Genomic DNA, 13,338 nt, shown 5'->3' on the forward strand with positions numbered 1-13,338 from the left:
TACCCTAAGATCTAAAGACATTTTGAGTTTTCTTTTTTTTTTTATTAGTTTCAGGTGCACAAGACTTAGACATTTACCGTTTATATCCCTCACACTGTGTGGACCCCCCTCCCCCCATCCACTATCCCTCTGACATCGCACCAAGCCATTATATTTCCACATTTTGAGTTTTCTTAATCCTTACCTCAAAAACCAATTTTCCTTCTTTATGCTGTATTTTACATCCCCATGACTATTTTGTAGCTACCAATTTGTATTCTTAATCCCTTCACTTTTTTCACCCAACTCCCCAACCCTCCTCCTCTCTGACAACCATGAGTTTGTTCTCTGTATCTATGAGTCTGTTTCTGTTTTGTGCATTCATTTATTTTATTCTTTAGATTCCACATATAAGTGAGATCATATGGTATTTATCTTTCTTAGTCTGACTTACAAGGTCTGACAATTAGGTTTGCGAACTTGTTGCAACAATGTTGCTAACCTTTTTTTATATCAGAGGGATTACTCATTATGAATTTGTACCAACTGAACAAACAGTTAACCAAGTTTACTATTTGGAAGTGCTGAAAAGGCTGCATGAAAAAAGTTAGACGATCTGAACTTTTCACCAACAATTCATGGCTCTTGCATCACAACAATGCACCAGCTCACAAGGCCTGTCTGTGAGGGAGTTTTTAGCCAGCAAACAAATAACTGTATTGGAACACCCTCCCTGCTCACCTGATCTGGCCCCCAATGACTTCTTTCTTTACCCAAAGATAAAAAAAATATTGAAAGGAAGACATTTTGATGACATTCAGGACATCAAGGGTAATACGATGACAACTCTGATGGCCATTCCAGAAAGAGGATGGACTTAAAGGATGGACTAGGCACTGGCATTGGTACATAGCTTCCCAAGGGGAGTACTTCGAAGGTGATCATAGTGATATTCAGCAATAAGATATGTAGCACTTTTTTTTAGGATGACTTCGCAAACTTAATTGTCTGAGCTCGTATTTTACTTAGCATAATATCCTCTAAGTCCATGTTGTCACAAATGGAAAGATTTCAATATTTTTTAATAGCCAAATAATATTCCATCATATATACAAAGGGTGCCAAAAAATGTATACACATTTTAAGAAAGGAAAACTGTATTAAAATTGTAATACTCAATATATATCGATAACAAAAGATGAATACAAGTCATGTTTGACTTCTGCAATTACAAGAGGTGATCAAAGTGGTTACCATCAGTGTCCAGACACTTCTGATTCCAGCGAACTACTGTTTGAGCAATGGTGACCAAAGTGTCCACTTGTATACATTTCTTTGGCCCCTTCAGTATGTACCACTTCTTTACCCAATCGTAAAGTCAATAATGTTGCAATAACTATGTATAGTGCCAGGTAGGTACTAGACTAATTGGGGGATCACTGTATAAATTATATAAATGTCTAACCACTATGCTGTACACCTGAAACTAATATAAAATAATATTGAATGTCTACGGTAACTGAAAAATATAATTAATTTAAAAAAATTTCTCCTTGCAGCTTCAACAGAGCCATGCTCTATGAAGGAAATAGACTCACTATAGTCTGAACCTGTGAACAGGCTGCTCCAAGCATAACCAGATAACCCTGACCGAGTCACCCATGTACTTCCTTCCACTTCCTCAGCTAAACAACAGGAAGCACTATATAATTATGGTAATCTGAAAAGGCTAATTAATGACCAGTGGGATTCTATCTAAACCTATCTAAACATTCATTATATTTGTTTTTTTCTTCATTTTACAGGTGAATAAAAAGATGCCAGTGTGTTTTCTCAGATGTGTGTCTCCTGACAGGGGAGTTGGGATGTTACAGCTGGAGGCTAGCACAGTCTGCTAAACCCAAAGATTATCATGTGGTCACATAGGACTCTGTGAGTGATTTGAACACTTTTGGAGACCTGCTCCACAAAATCAATAGGTCAAAAGGATTTCCTGTATCTCAAAATCATGACAGTAAAATATACACGAAATCTACCTAAAATACAACATTAAGAGCATATTATAATCTGGCTTAAACTCAGAGTTCTGACCTTGTCCTGTCCTCCAGGCCTAGTAGGAATGGTCCATGAAGCAGGTGAGGGCCAGTCCATTGTGCTTCTCCACAGGTACCAGGGGTTCTCAACCCTGACTGAATGTTAGAGCCACACGTTAGAGCCACTCCCAAGCCCCCGGCCCACTCCAGAACAATCAAATCTAAACGTGAGACCCTGGCTTTCCAGGGAGTCACTGGTTTATATAAAGAATAATTTCAAAACATGATTAGTCAAAGGTAAAAATATTTCTGAATGCAAGGGCTATCTTAAAAAGGTATTAAGATATTAGTTGTTGGGACTATGATTCCAAGGTAGGAGGGTAGGAGTATTGGTGTGTGTGAGTGTGTGTGTGTATGTATGTGTGTGTATGTATCCTATAATGTATTTCCTTGGTGACATTGTCTTTTTTTGTTTGCTTGAATTTATGAAGTTGCCTTCACTAATAAAAACTTGAGGCAACCTGGACAGAGAAAGGCATACATCAGAGAAGTAAAAGATGTTTCTTCCCACTAGGGAATGCTTTTGTTGCATAGATGCCAACTACTTTGCCTGCCTAAAAAATGCAAGCTCCCATATAAAACCTTGGCCAACCCTTCCTGAGCTGGCTGGAAGATTTTACTCTGGGCCGGGGAACATTTTCTGATCCCCACAGCAATCAGCTGGCAAAGACTTTGCTCACACATGCAGATCCTCTCTCAGGTCTCATGGCCAGGCACGCTTTGGGCACTCCGAGCAAAACTTCTCCTTCCTTGAAGACTTCGTCATCACCAAGAATGTGCATCTATATGCTGCACACACATATGTATTTTGGCAGGGAAAAGAGTTCCTTTAGGATTTCCTTTGAAGATGCATTTAAAACACTGACTTCAGGCGGGGCCAAAATGACCTGTGGACACAGGCATCTGCGGGCAGCATATGTGCTCTTTCCACCTAGCATGAAATCCGATACAGCATCTTTGGGTCTGGGGATAAAAAGGTGGGTGGAGAGCTGAGGAATGTCTTCATTTCCTTCCCTGTCATTAAGCCCCTCCATAGCCTGGCTGTGTCAGCTCTAGGCAGACTCCCATCTCCAATGTGAGGCCAGGCTGCTTTGATTTCGCTTCGTTTGGGATGTAACTCAACCTTGTTATATGCCAAATACCCTCCAGGGTGTCCTACTTTTTCTGGATCTTCTCCTGTGTCAGAGCTCCTGTAGCTCTGTCTTTTTGTCCTTTAGGGGAACAGCACCCTGCCACACCCCCACCCTTCCCACAGAGAGAACTCTAGGCAGGTGAGCCTGCTATTTAAAACACTGGGGAAATTCATTTGATGATCTTAAGTGAAGATTATAAATATATGAAGTACTATATCAAAATTATACCAGCCAGGTTTGAAAAATAAATAGAGCATTCTCTGAAATTGATTGAAAGAAAAAAATGATTCAAAAAGCATTTCAATTGTGCTAATGGAAAAACATTCCCCTTTTTCTTTCCCTACCCATATTTTTCTGGATTCCTTTCTTCCCTCCATATCCAAATCCTTTTTATTTCCACTTCTAGTGATTCCTCAAGTCGGAGAAATTAATGGAGGTCGAAGTAGGGTTTATTTTGAGAAATTAAAAATACTTCAAAACATATAGGTTCCAGAAGAAATTATAGTACACTGGAATTTCATGATGCTCTGAAGTTTCACAGACTAGTGATTAGATTCTTCATCTGCCACATAATAAGCACGTACATTGTACAGTTCTCTTGATCTCTTCAGGCCTCCATTTCCTTCTTAGTAAAAAAAGACCAACATCTCAGAGGGGTAAGATGGGTATTAAATGAAATTACATCACATCTTGAAGTTTAAAAAAATGTTCTCTTTAGAAGACAAAAAATGGTTAAGAGTGAGGGCTTTAGAGGTCAATTTCCATCTTTGGAACTCACTGGTTATGTAGTCTTGGACAAGTTATTTTACCACTCTGAGCCCCAGTTTTTTCAAATAATGAATAAAAATTTTAAATTTAGCTGACTGTATATGACACATTCTAACTGTGCAACAAATCATAATTTTAGAAAAACATTATTTTAAACTACTTTTAGATTTGTTAAGATAACTATAATATTTCTCTATTAACATGTGTATAACTCTATCTCAAAATACTTGCTTTAGAATTTATGGGGAATTTGCTAAAGAACACAATTATCTCCCTTCATATATTAAATGTATTTCTTTAGTTATCAAGTTCTTTTTTATGTAGAGTATTTGTTTTGAGCAATTAAATCAAAGATAATATTGTACTGGTCAATAAGACATGGCCACAATGCTGTTTCTGTCCCCAAGTATAACTAAACCATGTCACTCTACACAAGATAATGAGCTACCCCATAATTGAATTGGTCCTTGGTGAGGGTATTAAAAGTCAAAAGTCAACAAGAGAAAAGTTACCATTGTAATTTAAGCCTTTAGGTGAGCCAGTGGGAAGCTTGCCTTGTTTTGATAGGAGTCTGGGAATGGGGTGTGGAGATGAGAGAATTCGACGCTGTAAAGGGACTGCATTGCAATAGGAGAGAAAGACCAGAACCCCACACGGGTGTAGACTGCCTGATCAGACAATGCCTTGAGACCCAGTCTGTTCCCATAACTTTCTATTAGTGAAGATACAATAATGACAGGACATTGTCTAATTTTGCCTGTACATCATCCACATCCATCCCAAATGGGAGCATGCTCAAGAGATAGGAGACTCTGATCCTAGAAACAGAAGCAAGAGACTGAAAGACAGCTGGTGCCAGTCCTTCTTGTTTTCTTTTATTTATTTGTCTGGTTTTAGGATTTTGCAATTTAATTAATACACATGGATAAATGACATAAAAGTGTGCATCATTATGCAAAATCTGGTGCAAGAATAAATTTCATGTGACTTTAAAGAAACATTGAATTCCACTTGCTCTGTAGGGTTAGCCCCTGCACAACAGCTCCTCCACTGTAGTCACAGCCAGTCCTCATAACCAATCAGCCCGAATTCAATCCCTCCCATTCACCTGCAAACAGCAACCAAGGCTCAACCATAATAGGAGGACAAACAGAACACACACAAGGGACACAGTTGGAGCACCCAGCTCTGGTCACCCAGGGAGACTGTGCCACTGGGCCCCACAGCACACCTACTACATAAGACCATTCTGTTAAGACCAGGAGGCATAGCAGCCCTACCTAACACATAGAAACAAACACAGGAAAGCAGCCAAGATGGGGAGACAAAGAACAAATAAAAGAATAAAACAAAGCTTCAGAAAAAAGAACTAAATGAAATGGAGACAAGAAATCTACCAGATGCAGTGTTCCAAACACTGGTTATAAGGATGCTCAGTGACATCACGGAGAACTTCAACAAAGAGATAGAAAATGAAAATAGAGACAGAAAGTATCAAAAAGACCAGTCAGAAATGTAGACTACAATAACTGAAATGAAGGATACATTAGAGGAAATCAATAGTAGATTAGATTAAACAGAGATTCAAATCAGGGATTTAGAAGATAAGGTAACAGAAAACACCCAATCAGAATAGCAAAAAGGAAAAAGAACCCCCCAAAAATCAGGACAGTTTAAGGGACCTCTGGGACAACAACCAGCATACCAACATTCACATCATAGGGGTACCAGAAGGAGAATACAAAGAGCAAACAATTGAAAACCTATCCAAAGAAATAATGACTGAAAACTTCTCTAACCTGTCTAAGGAAATAGCCATACAAGCCCAGGAACCACAGATAGTCCCAAACAAGATGAACCCAAAGACACCCACACCAAGACACATCATAACTAAAATTCCAAAGGTTAAAGACAAAGAGTGAATTTTAAAAGCAACAAGAGAAAAGCAGTTAGTTACCTACCAGGGAGTTCCCACAAGACTATCAGTGGATTTCTCAACAGAAACTTTGCAGGCCAGAAGGGATTGGAAGGAAATATTCAAAGTGATGAAAAGTAAGGACTTACAACCAAGATTACTCTAACACAGCAAGGCTATAATTTAGAATCAAAAGACAATAAAGAGCTTCCCAGACAAGAAGAAGCCAAAGGAGTTTATCACCAGCAAACCATTACAAGGCATCTTAGAGGGACTTACTTATTATGGAAAAGAAAGATCAAAAATATGAACAATAAAATGGTGATAACTACATATCTATCAATTACTTTCAATATAAATGGATTAAATGCTCCAATCAAAAAGTAACGTGGCTGAATTTTTAAGAAAACAAGACCCTTCCATTTGCTGCCCATAAGAGACTCACTTCAGATCAAAAGACACACACCAACTGAAAGTAAAGAGATGGGGAAAAGACATTTCATGAAAATGGAAACAAAAACAAACAAAACAAAACAAAAAGCTGGTGTAGCAATCCTTATACCAGACAAAAAAGACTTTAAAACAAAGGCTATAACCAGAGACTAAGAAGAACCCAGTAATCCCACTGCTGGCTATTTATCTGAAGAAACCCAAAACACTGTTTTGAGGGGATGAACGCATCCATATGTTCATTGCAGCATTGTTTATAATGACCAAGATGTGAGGTAGCCTGGGTGTCCATTGATTGATGAATGGATAAAAAGGAGGTGGTATACATATACAATGGCGTATTGCTAGGCCATGGATGGGGAATGGGTTCCTGCCATCTGTGGTGGTATGGATGGACCTGGAGGGTACTGTGCTGAGTGGAGTGTGTCAGACAGAAAGACACATACAATGTGATTTTGCTTATATGTGAAATCTAAAGAACAAAATAAACAAACAAACAAAATAGAAACTAACTCATACATACAGGGAACATTTTGATGGTTGCCAGATGGGAAAGGGTTTGGGGGTGGCTGAAAAGGGGGAAGACATTAAGAAGTACAAATTTGTTGTTACACAGTAGTCATGGGATGTATAGTAAAGCATAGTGAATATAGTCAATAATATGGTTATAACTATGTATAGTGCCAGGTGGGTACTGAACTAGTCCGGTAGGTCACTTCTTAAAATTATAAATGTCTAACCACTATGCTTTATGCCTGAAATTAATATAAAATAATATTGAATGTCAACTACAATTGAACAATTTTAAAGGGGGAAAGTGTGAAGGGGAATAAGAGGTTCAAATTTTCAGGTATAAAATAAATAAGTCATGGGGCTGTATGTATAGCATAGGGAATATAGTCAATAATGTTGAGATAGTGTGGTACGGTGTCAGATGGTTGCTGGACTTATCATGGCGATCATTGCTTTGGGTATATAAATTTTTAATCCTTATTGTGTACACCTGAAACTAACATAATATTGTATGTTAGCTATATTTTAATAAAAACTTTTTTAAAAAAAGAAAAAAGGAAACATTAGATTTAAAAAATAGACATTTAATGTTATTATTTTCAGGGATCAACTGAGAATTGAAGCACCGAGACTCCCAAGTTCTGAATGAAGGTCACTCAACTTATCAACCCCCTCAACCCCTTATTCCCTTTACCACATGCCCTTGCCCACCCATGAAAATGTGTACACACACATGCACACACACACAAACCTTTATAAACTGTGTTTTAGAAAAATATTCAATTGTATGGAGAAATTTTCACAATATATCTTTAAGTTAAAAAAAAGCACATTGTACAACAAAATGTATAATAGATCACAATTTTGAATGTGTGTATGTGTATACATATGTATATACATATGCATGTATATGTAATGTATTATATATGAAAGAACAGAAGGATATATCTCAGAATGTTATCAATGGTAAGTTACCTCTGTGTAGTAAATTACAAGTGGTTTATATTTTATCTTTATACCTTTACGTGTCTTCTCCAAATTCTTTCAAAATGTACATGTATTAAATTTATAATCAAAAAGAAAATTATTACAAGAAAATAAAAGCCATATGAATACTAAATGAGAAAGAAATGATTTAAGAAAATCTCCACATGCAAGTGAAGATTCCCAGAAAGTGACAGTTAATACCAGATGTCATAAATGCAGGAATGGTTGTTATAATTATTGTTTTCCACATCAAGATTCCCAGAAAGTTCCATTACTATGTGAGTGATTTCTGATTACTCTATACAACAAACCAAACTCTTAGTTTTACTGCTCATTCTCCAAGCAAGGTTGACCATGATCTCTAGGGAAATACATACGTCTTTATGCATAAGGTCTTCTGAAAACTGCAATGCCACCACTGCTAGTTCCATTGTTGCAGTTCTATTGTCTGCTTATTTGTTTGTGAAGGTTTATAAATGTACATCCACACACAGACAGGAAGCCATAAAAATAATAACCTCACTGTTTGGAACCTCAGGAAGACATGTCTCTGTGTATACCATGATAACATCTGCTTCTAATTGAGATGATTTATCAAAGTGGCCATCAGCAGGAACGGGTCAGCAAGTACATAAATCTAGTATAAACACTTTCGGCTCTGAGCCTAGAAACATAAAGTCTGGTCTTGTTCCTGACATTAAGTAGCTAGCTGGCTGAGCCCATGTAAATCAATTAACCTCTCAATAACTCAGTCTCTCCATCTGCAAAGTGAAATTAATATTAGATATTGATTGTCAATTTGTATCTCTGGTCACAAAGACGCTTCTGCTTCATTCATTTATTCTTCCAATAACTGTATACTGAGGGCTTCCAATGTGCTGGGCATTAATACACCAGGTCCCCTGTATCCAACATTACTCTGTCCATACAGACAGGCTGCCTGAGGACTCCTAGGCCCCCACTAGCTCTGTGCTCACAATGCCTGTCCCTTAAGTCACCAAGGTAGAAATGGAAGAAGAAGAGGGAACACAGGAGAATGTCACCATGGGTGCCTGATACTGGCTAGATGTGTTATAACATCACAGATGACCATATAATTTATGCAAAACACAGCTGTTTTCTCACATAACATCACCATATAAGTTGAGAGCCATGTTACCATCAAGTTGGTCATACCTGGAAATGATTAAGTCTTTCTTTAGATTTGTTTTCCATCCATTTGTTTGTTTTATTTCCTTGTCTTTGTTTTGGTTATGGCACTAGGACCCACTGAAAGTCAAAAGCAAATACACGGTAAACAAAGATGACTCTACATGCTACAGCACGGTCAAAAATAGGATGACTTGGCTTCTCTTCAAAAATGTTAGAAATTCTTCCTTGGTCTCACCAGCAGGAGGAAAACAAGGCTCATTTTACCCAAGAAGTTTAGCTACACACGGAGGTGCAAATGTCACTGCTTCTCCCCAAGCAGGAAGGCATCTGCAAATATTGGTGCCCAGGACTTAAACAGCTCAAAGAAACCTTGGCCTTCAGATTTTTTTTTTAATCAATTCTAGGATCTCTGAATTCTTTTCTTTCCCCTTCTTCCTCCTCTCCACACCCCCTTGAACCCCACGCCAGTTCAAGCCATTGTTTCTCAGTCTAGTTGTGTAGGACACAGCTCCCTAGCCCATGCTGGTGTTATGAGCCTTGCGCTCCCCCCTGGCTGAGGCAGTCAGTCGCCGGTCATCAGTTGACCACTCACAGCAGCCCTCGGCAGTACATAGCAGCACACAGCAGCCCACACCGACCTCCAGCTGCTCATCACAGCCCAGTTCCACAGAGAGCCATTGTTCACAATCTTAGCTATAGAGGGCACAGTTCACTGGCCCATGTGGGAATCCAACTGGCATCCTCTGCATTAGGGGCATGGAGCTCCAACCACCTGAGCCACCAGGCCGGCCATGAATTCTTTATAATAGCACTGGGATTGACATATGCGCTCTGAGTTATAGAGTCAACATGGCTAGAGCCCTTTCCTTGTAAACAACAAGGAAGTTTGAAACCAGTTCAAATGGCGGCATGAAGCCTGGCACAGGGTGGATGAAGTGTGTTTCCATGATGTATCTGAAACAAGTAGCACTGTGGCCTGTTTGAAGGTCGTCTTATTTTTCACATTTTTTTAAGTGACTCTAACCCAAGCAAGTAACTCCCAAGCTTTAATTTTAAGCAGTAAGGACTCTTCTGAAACATTTCCCTGAATAAAAGGGAGGTAGAACTGCAATATGGCTCATGGATGCCAATCCCATGAGTATAAATTTTAAATTAAATTTCCTTTAAAAAGGACATAATTCATTTCCTTTTTGATGCAGGGGGGAAAATCTATCACTACAGTATGGTGGCCAGCATTAATCCTTTTATGAAAAGAACTAACCTGAGAGTTACATTAGCAAGTACATAATAATAGTCTATAACAGTATAAAAAATGTGCATATCTATGTTTGTAACAGCATTATTCCACAATATCCAGAGTATGGCAACAACCTAAATGTCCATCAACAGGTGAATGGTTACAGAAAATGTAGTAAGGACACCTACAACATAAGACCACTCTACTAAGACTGGGAGGCATAGCAGCCCTACCTAATACATAGAATCAAACACAGGGATACAGCCAAAATGGGGAGACTAAGAAACACGTCCTAAATAAAAGAACAGAACAGAGCTTCAGAAAAAAGAACTAAACAAAATGGAGATAAGCAATCTACCAGACGCAGCATGCCAAACACTGGTTTTAAGGATGCTCAGGGAGAACTTCAACAAAGAGATAGAAAATATTTTTTTAAAAAGAACAAGTCTGAGATGAAGACAATATTAACTGACATAAAGAATGCATTAGAGGGAATCAACAGTAGATTAGATGTAGCAGAGGATAGAATCAGTGATTTAGAAGATAAGGTAGCAAAACTTACCCAGTCAGAACACCAAAAAGAAAACAGAATCCAGAAAAATGAGGATAGTTTCAGTGGCCTCTAGGACAGCATCAAGCATACCAACATTCGCATCAAACGGATACCAGTAGGAGAAGAGAAAAAGCAAACAATTGAAAATCTATTTGAAGAAATAATGACTGAAAACTTCTCTAACCTGTCTAAGGAAATAGCCATAAAAGGCCAGGAAGCACCGAGAGTTTCAAACAAGATGAACCCAAAAAGACCATCACCAAGACATATCATAATTAAAATGCAAAAGGTGAAAGACAGAGAATCTTAAAGGCAGCAAGAGAAAAGCAGTTGGTTACCTACAAGGGAGTTCCCACAAGACTATCAGTGGATTTCTCAACAGAAACTTTGCAGACCAGAAGGGATTGGAAGGAAATATTCAAAGTGATGAAAACCAAGGACCTACAATCAAGATTACTCTACCCAGCAAAGCTATCATTTAAAATCGAAGGACAGATAAAGAGCTTCCCAGACAAGAAGAAGCCAAAGGAGTTTACTATCAGCAAACCAATATTACAAGGAATCTTAGATGGACTTATTTATGATGGAAAAAAAAGAACAAAAATATAAACAATAAAATGGCAATAATTACATATCTATCAACAATTACTTTCAATGAAAATGGGTTAAATGTTTCAATCAAAAAGTAACATGGCTGAATTTTTAAGAAAACAAGAGCCTTACATTTGCTGCCCATAAGAGACTCACTTCAGATCTAAAGATACACACTGACTGAAAGTAAAGAGATGGGGAAAAGACATTTCATGAAAATGGAAAAAAAAAAAAAATGCTGGTGTAGCAATCCTTATACCAGACAAAACAGACTTTAAAATAAAGGCTATAACAGGAGACAAAGAAGAACCCAGTAATCCCACTGCTGGCTATTTATCTGAAAAACCCCAAAACACTGTTTTGAGGGGATGAACGCATCCATATGTTCATTGCAGCATTGTTTATAATGACCAAGATGTGAGGTAGCCTGGGTGTCCATTGATTGATGAATGGATAAAGAGGAGGTGGTATACATATACAATGGCATATTGCTAGGCCATGGATGGGGAATGGGTTCCTGCCATCTGTGGTGGTATGGATGGACCTGGAGGGTACTGTGCTGAGTGGAGTATGTCAGACAGAGAAACACAGATACGATGTGATTTTGCTTATATGTGGAATCTAAAGAACAAAATAAACAAACAAACAAAACAGAAACTAAACCATAGATACAGAGAACATTTTGATGGTTGCCAGATGGGACGGGGTTTGGGGGTAGGTGAAAAAGGGGAAGGGATTAAGAAGTACAAATCAGTTGTTTGTTACACAGTAGTCATGGGGATGTAGGCTATAGCATAAGGAATATAGTCAATAATATTGTAATGGCTATGTATGGTGTCAGATAAGTACTGGATTTGTTGGGGTGATAGCTGGGATCAGGTTTGGGAGGCAGGGTGAAAAAGGTGAAGGGGTTAAGAAGTACAAATTGGTAGTTACAAAATAGTCATGGGATGTAAAGTAAAGCATAGAGAATATAGTCAATCATACCCTAATAACTATGTATAGTGTCAGGTGTGGTAGTCAGAGAGATCGCATCTTAAATTATATAAATGCCTAACCACTACACTGTACACCTGAAATTAATGTAAAATAATATTGAATGTCAAAATAAATAAAGTGTAAAGAAATATAGTATATACATACTAGGTAATATTATTCAGTCCTAAAAATGAAGGAAATTCTGACACATGCTACAACATGGATGAAACTTGAGGACATTATGCTAAGGAAAATGAGTCCGTCACAAAAGGACAAACGCTGTATAATTCAATTTATATAAGATACCTAGAGCACTCAAATTCATAGAGACAGAAAATAGATTTGTAGTTGCAAGGGACTCGGGGTGAGGGGAATGGGGATTTAGTGCTTAATGTTTCAGTACAGAGTTTCAGCTGGGAAAGATGAAAAAGTCCTAGAGATGGATGCTGGTGATGGCTGGACAACGCTGTAAATGTACTTAATACCACAGAACTATACACTTAAAAATGGCTAAAATAGCAAAATTTATGTTATGTATATTTACCACAATAAAAGAAAGCTTAATATTCATAGAATATCTTTACCAAAAGTCAGAGTAATAGTCTTTGACCACGAAGATTTCTATAAACAAACATAGTCATCAGGAATTGTGTTTCCTGTAGTGATGACTTATTTACATTTATCAAGCAGCATTGAGAGAGCACTGCTTTCATACAATGAGGGTGAGGGAGGTAAATGACTGTTCAGGATGAAGACTGAAGTCTCTAGACATAAAGGAAAAGGGAGTTCTTCTCTCCGGCAAACTCGAAGGCTTCTCAGGCGTATGAAGGCTGAATTTCTGCTCTTCATTGGTTTCCTTGCACCACATGCTATTATTTGATCACCAGGATCATCAAGCAGCATTGAGAGAGCACTGACAGTCACATTGGAAATAAATTATAATTAAAGAGATGTGAAATACAGTCCCTGCCTTCTAAGACATAACAGAA

The sequence above is a fragment of the Rhinolophus hipposideros genome (assembly GCF_964194185.1).
Source record: "Rhinolophus hipposideros genome assembly, chromosome: 17".
NCBI lineage: Eukaryota > Metazoa > Chordata > Mammalia > Chiroptera > Rhinolophidae > Rhinolophus > Rhinolophus hipposideros.